The following is an 11,625-nucleotide window of genomic DNA, read 5'->3' on the forward strand; positions in this document are numbered from 1 at the left end:
ACAACAGACAGTCAGTCTCAACCTGAACCAAGCAATATTATTACACTTCTTGTGTCGGCAGTAATCCCGAAATCCATTCTAACCACTCCAAGTAAGACGTACTACTGGTAAAGCATGAAATATCCACTATTACCCTGTTGTGAAGCAAAGGTACTGTAAATTCCAATGCATGGCAGCAAATAGTCACAGTTCCTGTCTAGAGCTAGGAAGGCCGATCATGTGACTGAATTTTTTTTAACAATAAAAAGGGATTTACTGTTGTACTTTAAAACAAATGTATTGTCTCTCCATTCCTACACCTCGGGTCCATCCTAGACCTGTCTGTATATAGTGTCTGGCTGGGATGATGGAAACTAACGCCTTGTGACTCCCTGTGGACAAAGATAACGTAGTGAAAAGACAACAGTTTAACACTGGACAGCAGAAAACATGACCTCATAATGGAAATCTATCCACATAACACGCTCACTGTCTCCAGCATACTAAATCACAGATGTGTGTGAGTGAGTTTGGGATGGAGAGAGACAGAGAGAAAAAGAGACAAAGATAAAGAGAGATGGACAAAGGGAGAGAACTAAATTACCCAACAAAATCTAAGTTTAAACATTTCTAATCTACACTGCCCTAAACTCTCATGTGAAGTTATGACTTTACTTACATGTTAAGACATAAAAATATTTGATATACTATGTAAAAAAGTCTGGATTGTGCTCAATGGGTACTGAGTGTACCCTTACAGCCCATGGGTGTTCCAAATAAGCCTGCCTCTTAATTAAATAATCAATTTGAATTAATTAATTTACAAATGTTCAAAACTTACAAACTGACATTTTCTTATGTAAAATTGGATTATATGAATCTTCCCTAAAGTTATTAAAATAAACTGGTCATTGCTATTCATCAAGAAAGTAGCACTTATAACAGGGGGGTGTGTCCAATCGTATTCACAGAGATCAATGTGGACTTGGGCTTTTGTTCTTGCCGACCGGTACACACCTGATTCAACTAATCATAGACTTCAATCAAGACATGATTAGTTGAATCAGGTGTGAAATTGCTTGGTTGGAACAAAAACCTGCACGCACATTGGCCCTCTGTGGATAAGAAGCCATGCAACACAAACCTGCACCCACACTGGCCCTCTGTGGATAAGAAGCCATGCAACACAAACCTGCACCCACACTGGCCCTCTGTGGATAAGAAGCCATGCAACACAAACCTGCACCCACACTGGCCCTCTGTGGATAAGAAGCCATGCAACACAAACCTGCACCCACTCTGGCCCTCTGTGGATAAGAAGCCATGCAACAAAGACCATAACACCACTCTGGCCCTCTGTGGATAAGAAGCCACGCAACAAAGACCATAACACCACTCTGGCCCTCTGTGGATAAGAAGCCATGCAACAAAGACCATTACACCACTCTGGCCCTCTGTGGATAAGAAGCCATGCAACAAAGACCATAACACCACTCTGGCCCTCTGTGGATAAGAAGCCATGCAACAAAGACCATAACACCACTCTGGCCCTCTGTGGATAAGAAGCCATGCAACAAAGACCATAACACCACTCTGGCCCTCTGTGGATAAGAAGCCATGCAACAAAGACCATAACACCACTCTGGCCCTCTGTGGATAAGAAGCCATGCAACAAAGACCATAACACCACTCTGGCCCTCTGTGGATAAGAAGCCATGCAACAAAGACCATAACACCACTCTGGCCCTTACTTGTTACTTTGTTACTTTTATTTCTTATCTGTATTTTTTTTAACTGCATTGTTGGTTAGGGGCTCGTAAGTAAGCATTGCATTGTAAGGTTGTATTCGGCGCATGTGACTAATACAATTTTATTTTATTTGGATAACAAGCCATGCAACAAAGACCATAACACCACACAACTTTCAATGAATTACAGTTCAAGTTGGAAGTTCACATACACTTAGGTAGGAGTCATAAAAACTAATTTTTCAACCATTCCACAAATTTGTTGTTAACAAGTTTTAACATAGTTTTGGCAAGTCGGTTAGGACATCTACTTTGTGCATGACACAAGTACATTTTCCAACAATTGTTTACAGACAGATTATTTCACTTATAATACACTGTATCACAATTCCAATGGGTCACAAGTTTACATACATTCAGCTGACTGTGCCTTTAAACAGCTCGGAAAATTCCAGAAAATGATGCCATGGCTTTAGAAGCTTCTGATAGGCTAATTGACATAATTTGAGTCAATTGGAGGTGCAATTGGATGTATTTCAAGGCCTACCTTCAAACTTGGTGCCTCTTTGCTTGACATGATGGGAAAATCAAAAGAAATCAGCCAAGACCTCCAAAAGTCTGGCTCATCCTTGGGAGCAATTTCCAAACGCCTTAAGGTACCATGTTCATCTGTACAAACAATAGAACGCAAGTATTAACACCACAGGACCACGCAGCCGTCATACCGCACATACCGCGTTCTGCCTGCTAGAGATGAACGTACTTTGGTGCGAAAAGCTCAAATCAATCCCAGAACCACAGCAAAGGACCTTGTGAAGATGCTGGAGGAAACATGTACAAAAGTATCTATATCCACAGTAAAATTAGTCCTATATCGACATAACCTGAAAGGCCGCTCAGCAAGGAAGAAAACACTGCTCCAAAACCACCATAAAAAGCCAGACTACGGTTTGCAAATGCACATGGGGACAAAGATTGTACTTTTTGGAGAAATGTCCTCTGGTCTGATGAAACAAAAATAGAACTGTTTGGCCATAATGACCATGGTTATGTTTGGAGGAAAAAGGGGGAAGCTTGCAAGCCGAAGAGCACCATCCCAACCGTGAAGCACGGGGGTGGCAGCATCATGTTTTGGGGGTGCTTTGCTGCAGGAGAGACTGGTACACTTCACAGAATAGATGGCATCATGAGTGAGGAAAATGATGTGGATATATTGAAGCAACATCTCAAGACATCAGTCAGGAAGTTAAAGCTTGGTCGCAAATGGGTCTTCCAAATGGACAATGACCGCAAGCATACTTCCAAAGTTGTGGCAAAATGGCTTAAGGACAACAAAGTCAAGGTATTGGAGTGGCCATCAAAGCAGAACTGAAAAAGCATGTGTGAGCAAGGAGGACTACAAACCTTACTCAGGTACACCAGCTCTGTCAGGAGGAATGGGACAAAATTCACCTAACTTATTGTGGGAAGCCTGTGGAAGGCTACCCGAAACGTTTGACCCAAGTTAAAAAATGTAAAGGCAATGCTACCAAATTCTGACCCACTGGGAATGTGATGAAAGAAATAAAAGCTGAAATAAATAATTATCTCTACTATTTTTCTGACATTTCACATTCTTAAAATAAAGTGAGGATCCTAACTGACCTAAAACAGGGAATTTGTACTAGGATTAAATGTCAGGAATTGTGAAAAACTGAGTTTAAATGTATTTGGCTAAGGTGTATGAAAACTTCAGACTGAAAGCTGATTCACATTTGCTGTATTGCTATTTAGTTCAACTTGTCTCCTAAAGCTTATCTGAAGACAGTTTCAAACCTCCCTCAACGGTGTATTAAAAAGGTACAGGTGGTGGACCAACAAACAGAATCACATGGATGAATGAAAGACAACAATTATGACAATGCCCTCACCCAAAAGTGTATAAGCAGTCACCTAATAGTCCATTTTCTTCTCCCTCATTCGTCCGCATCACTTGTAGGTCTTCTATCCCTGATATCCCTCAACCTTGATCTTATTCCTCTCTCTGCATCAAACCTTTGGAGTGTACAGAGTTATTTCTAGGAATTATTTCTAATCTTGGTAAAAGGAACCATGGCTAGATGCACAATATGCAGAACTGTGGTTTTGGGGGGTTTAATCAAACTTAAATCTGAACAAAAAAAATATACATTGCTCAAAAAAATAAAGGGAACACTTAAACAACACAATGTAACTCCAAGTCAATCACACTTCTGTGAAATCAAACTGTCCACTTAGGAAGCAACACTGATTGACCATACATTTCACATGCTGTTGTGCAAATGGAATAGATAACAGGTGGAAATTTTGGGCAATTAGCAAGACACCCCCAATAAAGGAGTGGTTCTGCAAGTGGTGACCACAGACCACTTCTCAGTTCCTATGCTTCCTGGCTGATGTTTTGGTCACTTTTGAATGCTGGCGGAGCTTTCACTCTAGTGGTAGCATGAGACGGAGTCTACAACCCACACAAGTGGCTCAGGTAGTGCAGCTCATCCAGGATAGCACATCAATGCGAGCTGTGGCAAGAAGGTTTGCTGTGTCTTTCAGCGTAGTGTCCAGAGCATGGAGGCGCTACCAGGAGACAGGCCAGTACATCAAGAGACGTGGAGGAGGCCGTAGGAGGGCAACAACCCATCAGCAGGACCGCTACCTCCACCTTTGTGCAAGGAGGAGCAGGAGGAGCACTACCAGAGCCCTGCAAAATTACCTCCAGCAGGCCACAAATGTGTATGTGTCTGCTCAAACGGTCAGAAACATACTCCATGAGGGTGGTATGAGGGCCCGACGTCCACAGGTGGGGGTTGTGCTTACAGCCCAACACCGTGCAGGATGTTTGGCATTTGCCAGAGAACACCAAGATTGGCAAATTTGCCACTGGCGCCCTGTGCTCTTCACAGACGAAAGCAGGTTCACACTGAGCACAAGTGACAGACGTGACAGAGTCTAGAGAAGCCGTGGAGAACGTTCTGCTGCCTGCAACATCCTCCAGCATGACTGGTTTGGCGGTGGGTCAGTCATGGTGTGGGGTGGCATTTCTTTGGGGGGCCGCACAGCCCTCCATGTACTCGCCAGAGGTAGCCTGACTGCCATTAGGTACCGAGATTAACTCCTCAGACCCCTTGTGAGACCATATGCTGGTGCAGTTGGTCCTGGGTTCCTCCTAATGCAAGACAATGCTAGACCTCATGTGGCTGGAGTGTGTCAGCAGTTCCTGCAAGAGGAAGGCATTGATGCTTTGGACTGGCCTGCCCGTTCCCCAGACCTGATTCCAATTGAGCACATCTGGGACATCATGTGTCGCTCCATCCACCACAGACTGTCCAGGAGTTGGCGGATGCTTTAGTCCAGGTCTGAGAGGAGATCCCTCAGGAGACCATCCACCACCTCATCAGGAGCATGCCCAGGCGTTGTAGGGAGGTCATACAGGCACGTGGAGGCCACACACACTACTGAACCTCCTTTTGACTTGTTTTAAGGACATTACATCAAAGTTGGATCAGCCTGTAGTGTGGTTTTCCACTTTAATTTTGAGTGTGACTCCAAATCCAGACCTCCATGTGTTGATACATTTGATTTCCATTGATAATTTGTGTGATTTTGTTGTCAGCACATTCAACTATGTAAAGAAAAAAGTATTTCATAAGAATATTTCATTCATTCAGATCTAGGATGTGTTATTTTAGTGTTCCCTTTATTTTTTTGAGCAGTGTATTTATGCTCATGTTCATTGAACATTAGGGATATCAACACACTTTCCACATGCGTTTCAATGCAAACCAGGCTTAATAGGAGCATACTGGGCTTAATAGGAGCACACTGGGCTTAATAGGAACAACAGTAATTTATGGTGAAAAAGACAGAATAGCAAAGACTACTCAAAATATTTAGAAACTAATGGTGTGGGGTATAAATAGTTTTTATACACAGACTACAATATTATGCAAAGTTAGTATTGATCCTATTGAACAATATTGCTTTATTGTCATTTTTCATTCTGTATAGAGGGAATGCTTTCTGTGCTACCCTTTAAGCCAGAGATAAATGTCAAATTTACAAAAATGGCATTTATGTATAACAATGCAAGTTTCACTTACCAGTAAAATAAGACAAAATGCATTTAAAAATGGAAGCTGTGAATGCCTGAAATCTATTATCTTGTACTTCAACAAGTTGTTGCTACTGTGAGACTGACATGCAGGCATGACTGCTAGCATGAAAAACAAATGTTCAATTGGCAAGAAATAGTAATGAATGCTCATGAAATAGGCTATCATGTGCAAATATCAGCACATTCATCTTTTCATTTTAGATAAAGTAGTATCACTTCTGAGTTGTTTTTTTATCTGAAAAAATATGTTTATCTCAGTCCTCAACACAAGCTTTGAAAATGGCCACTAGTTGGAAGTTACACATAATTGTCAATAGCTTCATTACAAAACATCTGATTGACTTTTTTTTTTAAAGTTTACGTTTTATTTGAATTCAAAGATCAAAGTGGGCTTAATAGGTACACTTACCGTTGTGCATGTCTCTGATAGGATTTGAGAAATGCTGTGGAGATGATTGTCTTTCATTTGCTGATAGGGAGCTCAGCTTTCAAGAGAACAGCAGAACACTACACAGTGAAGCAGCCATTCTCATAGAATAACCATGTAATGAGAGCTCCACCATCTTATTTTACATGTATTTATGTCTGAGGAATCTTATAGAAATGCATCTTTGTAGGATCATTGTTATATGTTGCACTTGAGACAGGAAGGAGTTGTTTGTTACCTGATAATGGGGAATATATGGTAAATTGATAGTCTCTGCAGTTATTGCAAAAGGTATTTTAGCATATTTTGTGGAGAACAAATCTCAGGACAAATGTAATAAACTATTTTGTTTTTAAATCTGCTCCAGCTCAGCAGGAAGCTTGCAAATTCCTCTATCAAAACATAACACCAATATTTATTACATCTCACATTCCACAATTATTAGAGAACTATACAGTATTCATAACAATCACAGCCGATGTAAAACAACAGGCACTATAGCCTAATAGAGGCCTCTTTGTTGAACCATTTCATTGCCACATAAGACCCTGTCAGGGGGAACCAACCAAATCAAATCACATTGTTTTTGTCACATGAACCTTACCGTGAAATGCTTACTTACAAGCCCTTAAGCAACAATGCAGTTCAAGAAATAGAGTTAAGAAAATATTTACTAAATAAACTAAAGTAAAAAAATAAAAACACATAACAAACACGAGGCTATATACTGTACAGGGGGTACCGGCACCGAGTCAATGTGTGGGGTACAGGTTAGTTGAGATAGTTTGTACATGTAGGTTGGGGTAAAGTGACTATGAATAGATAATAAACAGTGAGTAGCAGCAGTGTAAAAACAAAGGGGGGGGGGGGCCTTCCTCTGACACCGCCTAGTATATAGGTCCTGGATGGCAGTAGGACCCCAATGATGTATTGGGCCGTATACACCGCCCTTTGTAGAGCCTTACGGTCAGATGCCAAGCAGTTGCCATACCAGGCGGTGATGCAACAGGTTAGGATGCTCTCAATGGTGCAGCTGTAGAACGTTTTTAGGATCTGGGGACCCATGCCAAATCCTTTCAGTCTCCTGAGGGGAAAAGGGTGTTGTCGTGCCCTCTTGACGACTGTCTAGGTGTGTTTGGACCATGATAGTTTGTTGGTGATGTGGTGATGACCTCCTTTTCCTGTAGTCTACGATCAGCTACTTTGTATTGCTCACATTGAGGGAGAGGTTGTTGTCCTGGAACCACACTGCCAGGTCTCTAACCTCCTCCCTATAGGCTGTCTCATCGTTGTTGGTGATTAGGCCTACCACTGTTGTGCCGTCAGGAAATGTCAGATAAGAGGCAGAATGAGGTAGGTGTTGACCTGAAGCCACACAGCAAGTAGGAACAGCTACTTACTTAGCTACAGATTGTTACACTAGATAATGTGATTTAAACCAAAGATTTTTGGTATCCATTACTGTGCGTTACAGATTAGTTACTGTTTGGTGTAGCACAGAGAATTTACGACCAATCTTAACTGCGATACCATCTTTGTTCACGATTCGGCCAAGCATGTATCTTCTAAAATGTCCGTGTCCAGTTGCAGATGGTGTTTGAATTTAGAAAATGCTCCGTTAATAAAATAAATAAATGTTTTGCTCCATGACGTAATACTTGTCTATTTCATATCTTCTCTCTATAAATAAGGACAACCCACCTGGTACTGACAAACCTGGATGGTAAATTGCTGAGGTTGGTAATGGAATACATTGCAACTCCTGTTTGCCACATCTTCCATGCAAGCCTAGAAGACGGTGTGTGCCTTCAGGCCTGGAGGGAGGCAAAGGTCATTCTGCTGCCCAAGAATTGCAGAGCACCCTTTAATGCTTCAAACAGGCAACCAATCAACCTGTGCTTAGCAACCTTTTGAAGTACAATGCTTGATCAAGTGCAATGTTATTGTACAGAAAACAAATTTACAACAGACTTTCAGCATACTTATAGGGAAGGGCGCTCAACATGCTCAGCACTGACACAAATGACTGATGATTGGCTGAACGAAATTGATAGTAAGAAGATTGTGGGAGGTGTTTTGCTTGACTTTAGTGCAGCTTTTGATATCATTGATCATAACCTATTGCTGAAAATACATAGGTGTTATGGATTTGCATCCACTGCCTTATCATGGATTGAGAGTTTATTTTAATTTGATATATTTTTTACCCCTTTTTCTCCCCAATTTTGTGGTATCCAATTGGTAGTTAGTCTTGTCCCATTGCTGCAACTCCCGTACGGAATCGGGAGGCGAAGGTCGAGAGCCGTGCGTCCTCCGAAACACGACCCAGCCAATCCACACTGCTTCTTGACACAATGCCCGCTTAACCCGGAAGCCTGCAGGGCAGCCAGCTTGGGCCATTATTGTACTGTTTTTACTAATGACCTTCCACTGACCTTGAATAAAGGCTGTGTCTATGTACGCTGATGACTCAAAAGTATATACATGTCGGCTACGGCAGTAAAGTAAATGAATGACATCCAGTCAGTTTTAGAATGGTTAACTAGCAAATAGGCTGGTGCTAAATATCTTGAAAACTAAAATAATATTTTTTGGGAACAAATCACTCGCTCAAACATAAACCTCATCTATTATTGAATAATGTGGTGATTGAGCAAGTAGAGACTAAACTCCTGGGTGTAACCCTAGATAGCAAACTGTCATGGTCAAAACATATCGACTCAAAGCTTGCTACAATAGGAAGAGGTCCGTCCATGATAACGCTCTGCTTTCTTGACGTCGCAGAATGTCAGTAACATTCATGTCAATCTTTCCTGGCTCAATATTGACTGCATTACTATTGGTCTTTGTGCGAGGTGGTGATGTGTTGAAGGTATCACACTGTCTGTTCAAGCACTTGGCACACAGTTCGGACACTCATCGGTATCACACAAGACATGCAGCCAGAGGTCTCTTCATTGTACCCAGGTCCAGAACAGAGGCTGGGAAACGTACAATATTAAATAGAGCCATGACTACATGGAACTCTGGTAACCCAGGTAACTCAAGCTAGCAATAGAAACAGATTTTTTTTTTAAGCTGACAAAAGAACCCCTTACAGCACATGGGGACTGTGGAGACATTTTTATATATTTTGTATTGTAATTTGCACTGTATTATTTATTGTATTTTGTAGGTGGGTGGCCTTGTACGAATCCTTGGCTTGTGTAATCCATAACGGCTCATAGGGCAGGAGCCATTTCCTGTTTCTGAAGCGCGAGGCAGAGGCAGGAGATTATGTAGTATGATATAGTGTTAATTTATATAATAACATAATATAGATAAGTATTTTATTTGTTGTGTTTTGTTTCCTGTTTGGACACCCAAAAATACTACTAAATACTAATACTACACATTGTTGGATTACTTCATGGAGCAAAACAAATATTTATTTTAATAATAGAGCATTTTCTAAATACAAATACACCACCTGCAAAGATACATGTTTGGCCAAATCCAGAATGAAGATAGTATCGGTAAGGTTGGTTGAAAATTCTCTGTGCTACACCAAACGGTGCCTAACCTGTAACTCCCAGTAATGGATACCAAAAATATTTGGTTAAATCACATTATCTGGTGTAAAAATCTATAACTACTCCTTACTATAAACTAGCCTACTGACATTATTATGCACAGCTCTTTGTCATGGTGTGATATATTTTTGTTTGGCTTGTAGTCAAGTGCAGAGACAGAGACTGAATAGAATATTACAGAATACATTTACTTTCCTATGTATCCAACTGTAACTACATATCATATTAGTAGCTGCCTGTTGAAGTTAAGATAATCCAGTCCAGCAGTTTGACAATAACAGATAACTCCCATTGTTAGAACCAGAACAGTGGTGTGGAATAATGCCAAGCATTGATTTTCACATGGAAATGCACATGCAAATTGAGATGCTGTAATCCATTTGTGGACGCAAATATGATACAATGTAACCTGTTGGCATTGACAACAATTTGCTTACACTGTACTGAACATTTGTTTTTGTAGGGGTTGGGGAGGGAGGCTACTGGCTACAGCTTTGACAGGCAATTTCGATCAGGGTGGAGATATAATTTGTGTCCGTTTAAAAAAAATGGATTTCACAAAGATTTAATTTAGCTTAATGTCAAGCCTACTGCCTAAATAAGACAGATTACCCCTACAGTAGCCTTACCTTGCTTGACTCTCTCTCCAGCCTCACTAGCCGCTTCGCATCAGTCGCAGCAAATAGCCTGCCGACAACCGGTAGCCGCTGTAGAGAACTGCAACCAGACGGTTTCTTTGGGATCCTCAAGCGAAATTGCTCGCTTCAGCTGACGTTATCTTAGCCTACTACCACAACAGAGCGAATAAAAAAGCTACACCGCCTAGCCAAATATACTGAACTGAAATGTCTATGGACTTTCTATTTCCAATAGTCTAATTCGGCCATAATATAAGGATAACTAGATCTAAAGGCCAAATAGAATACCGTCTACATGTTCACCCAGCACGCGCCACTCGGAAGTAGCCAATCCCACCGCTGCAGGTAACTTCAACCGAGCAACTATATTTGCCGGACCGATTCACAACAAAAAGTCATATGTGCCACAACTGCAGTAACCTATGTATGGATCGCTAGCACGCCTACCGGTGCAACCTCTGATTGACCAGAGCAGTGCACAGCAAGCTAGAAGCCGATGAATAAATCATGAGAATGGGAGGCACTAATGTCTAAACCGGTCATAATTATTCAAGAGGGGACAAGGTCGATGTCAATCAAAAACCTCGGCCCATTCCCCCCAGGATCAAAGCATTTGATGTAAGGGAATTATGTTATAAAAATGCAGAGTCTGCAGGAGATTCACTTCAAGCTACCTGTTTTACTGCTAAACCTATAGGCAAGCCGCAAGTCAATAAACTATAGGTTGATATATTTGCAATTTGGCCTACTAGCCTACTGGTTCTTTCAAGTCAGGATGGACATTTCTCTACATTTTATTGAGAAAAAACAGCTTTAGTATGCCTATTCTCTGGGGGGGTCAACACATTGGATCATTTTCTACTTAAAGGATTCTCTAGATAGAAACATTGCTTATTGAACACTGTTGTTGTAAAAACATTGCATCAGCATGACATGATGCATATGCCTAAATACTGATACTGTATGTCAAATAAATTATATAGAAGTTATTATTTTGTTGTAATTCCAAATGTGATCTGTAGGTGTAACTGGTGTACTAATATAATGTGCACATACTATATAATGTGTCTGTGCTGTAGCGTACTATATTACAGTAGGATGGCTGAGGCTGCAGTATAGCAGTGATAAATGC

The 11,625-nt window shown here is 41.1% G+C and overlaps 1 protein-coding gene across 5 annotated transcripts in view; it reads right to left on the reverse strand.

The window, feature by feature from the left end:
* tanc2b (tetratricopeptide repeat, ankyrin repeat and coiled-coil containing 2b) overlaps window positions 1-10,964 on the reverse strand; it is a 220,374-nt gene extending 209,410 nt beyond the window's left edge. For 3 of the 5 annotated variants that reach the window (XM_021576270.2, XM_021576269.2, XM_021576267.2), the window contains exon 1: window positions 10,485-10,963. The gene's annotated coding sequence lies outside the window, so the exon portion shown is untranslated. Of the gene's footprint in view, window positions 1-10,484 lie in introns of all 5 variants that reach the window. The other 2 variants (XM_021576268.2, XM_021576266.2) reach the window with 1 other exon arrangement.
* Between the last annotated feature and the right edge of the window lie 661 nt (window positions 10,965-11,625).

Source organism: Oncorhynchus mykiss, chromosome 20 (assembly GCF_013265735.2).
Source record: "Oncorhynchus mykiss isolate Arlee chromosome 20, USDA_OmykA_1.1, whole genome shotgun sequence".
In the NCBI taxonomy this organism is placed as follows: domain Eukaryota; kingdom Metazoa; phylum Chordata; class Actinopteri; order Salmoniformes; family Salmonidae; genus Oncorhynchus; species Oncorhynchus mykiss.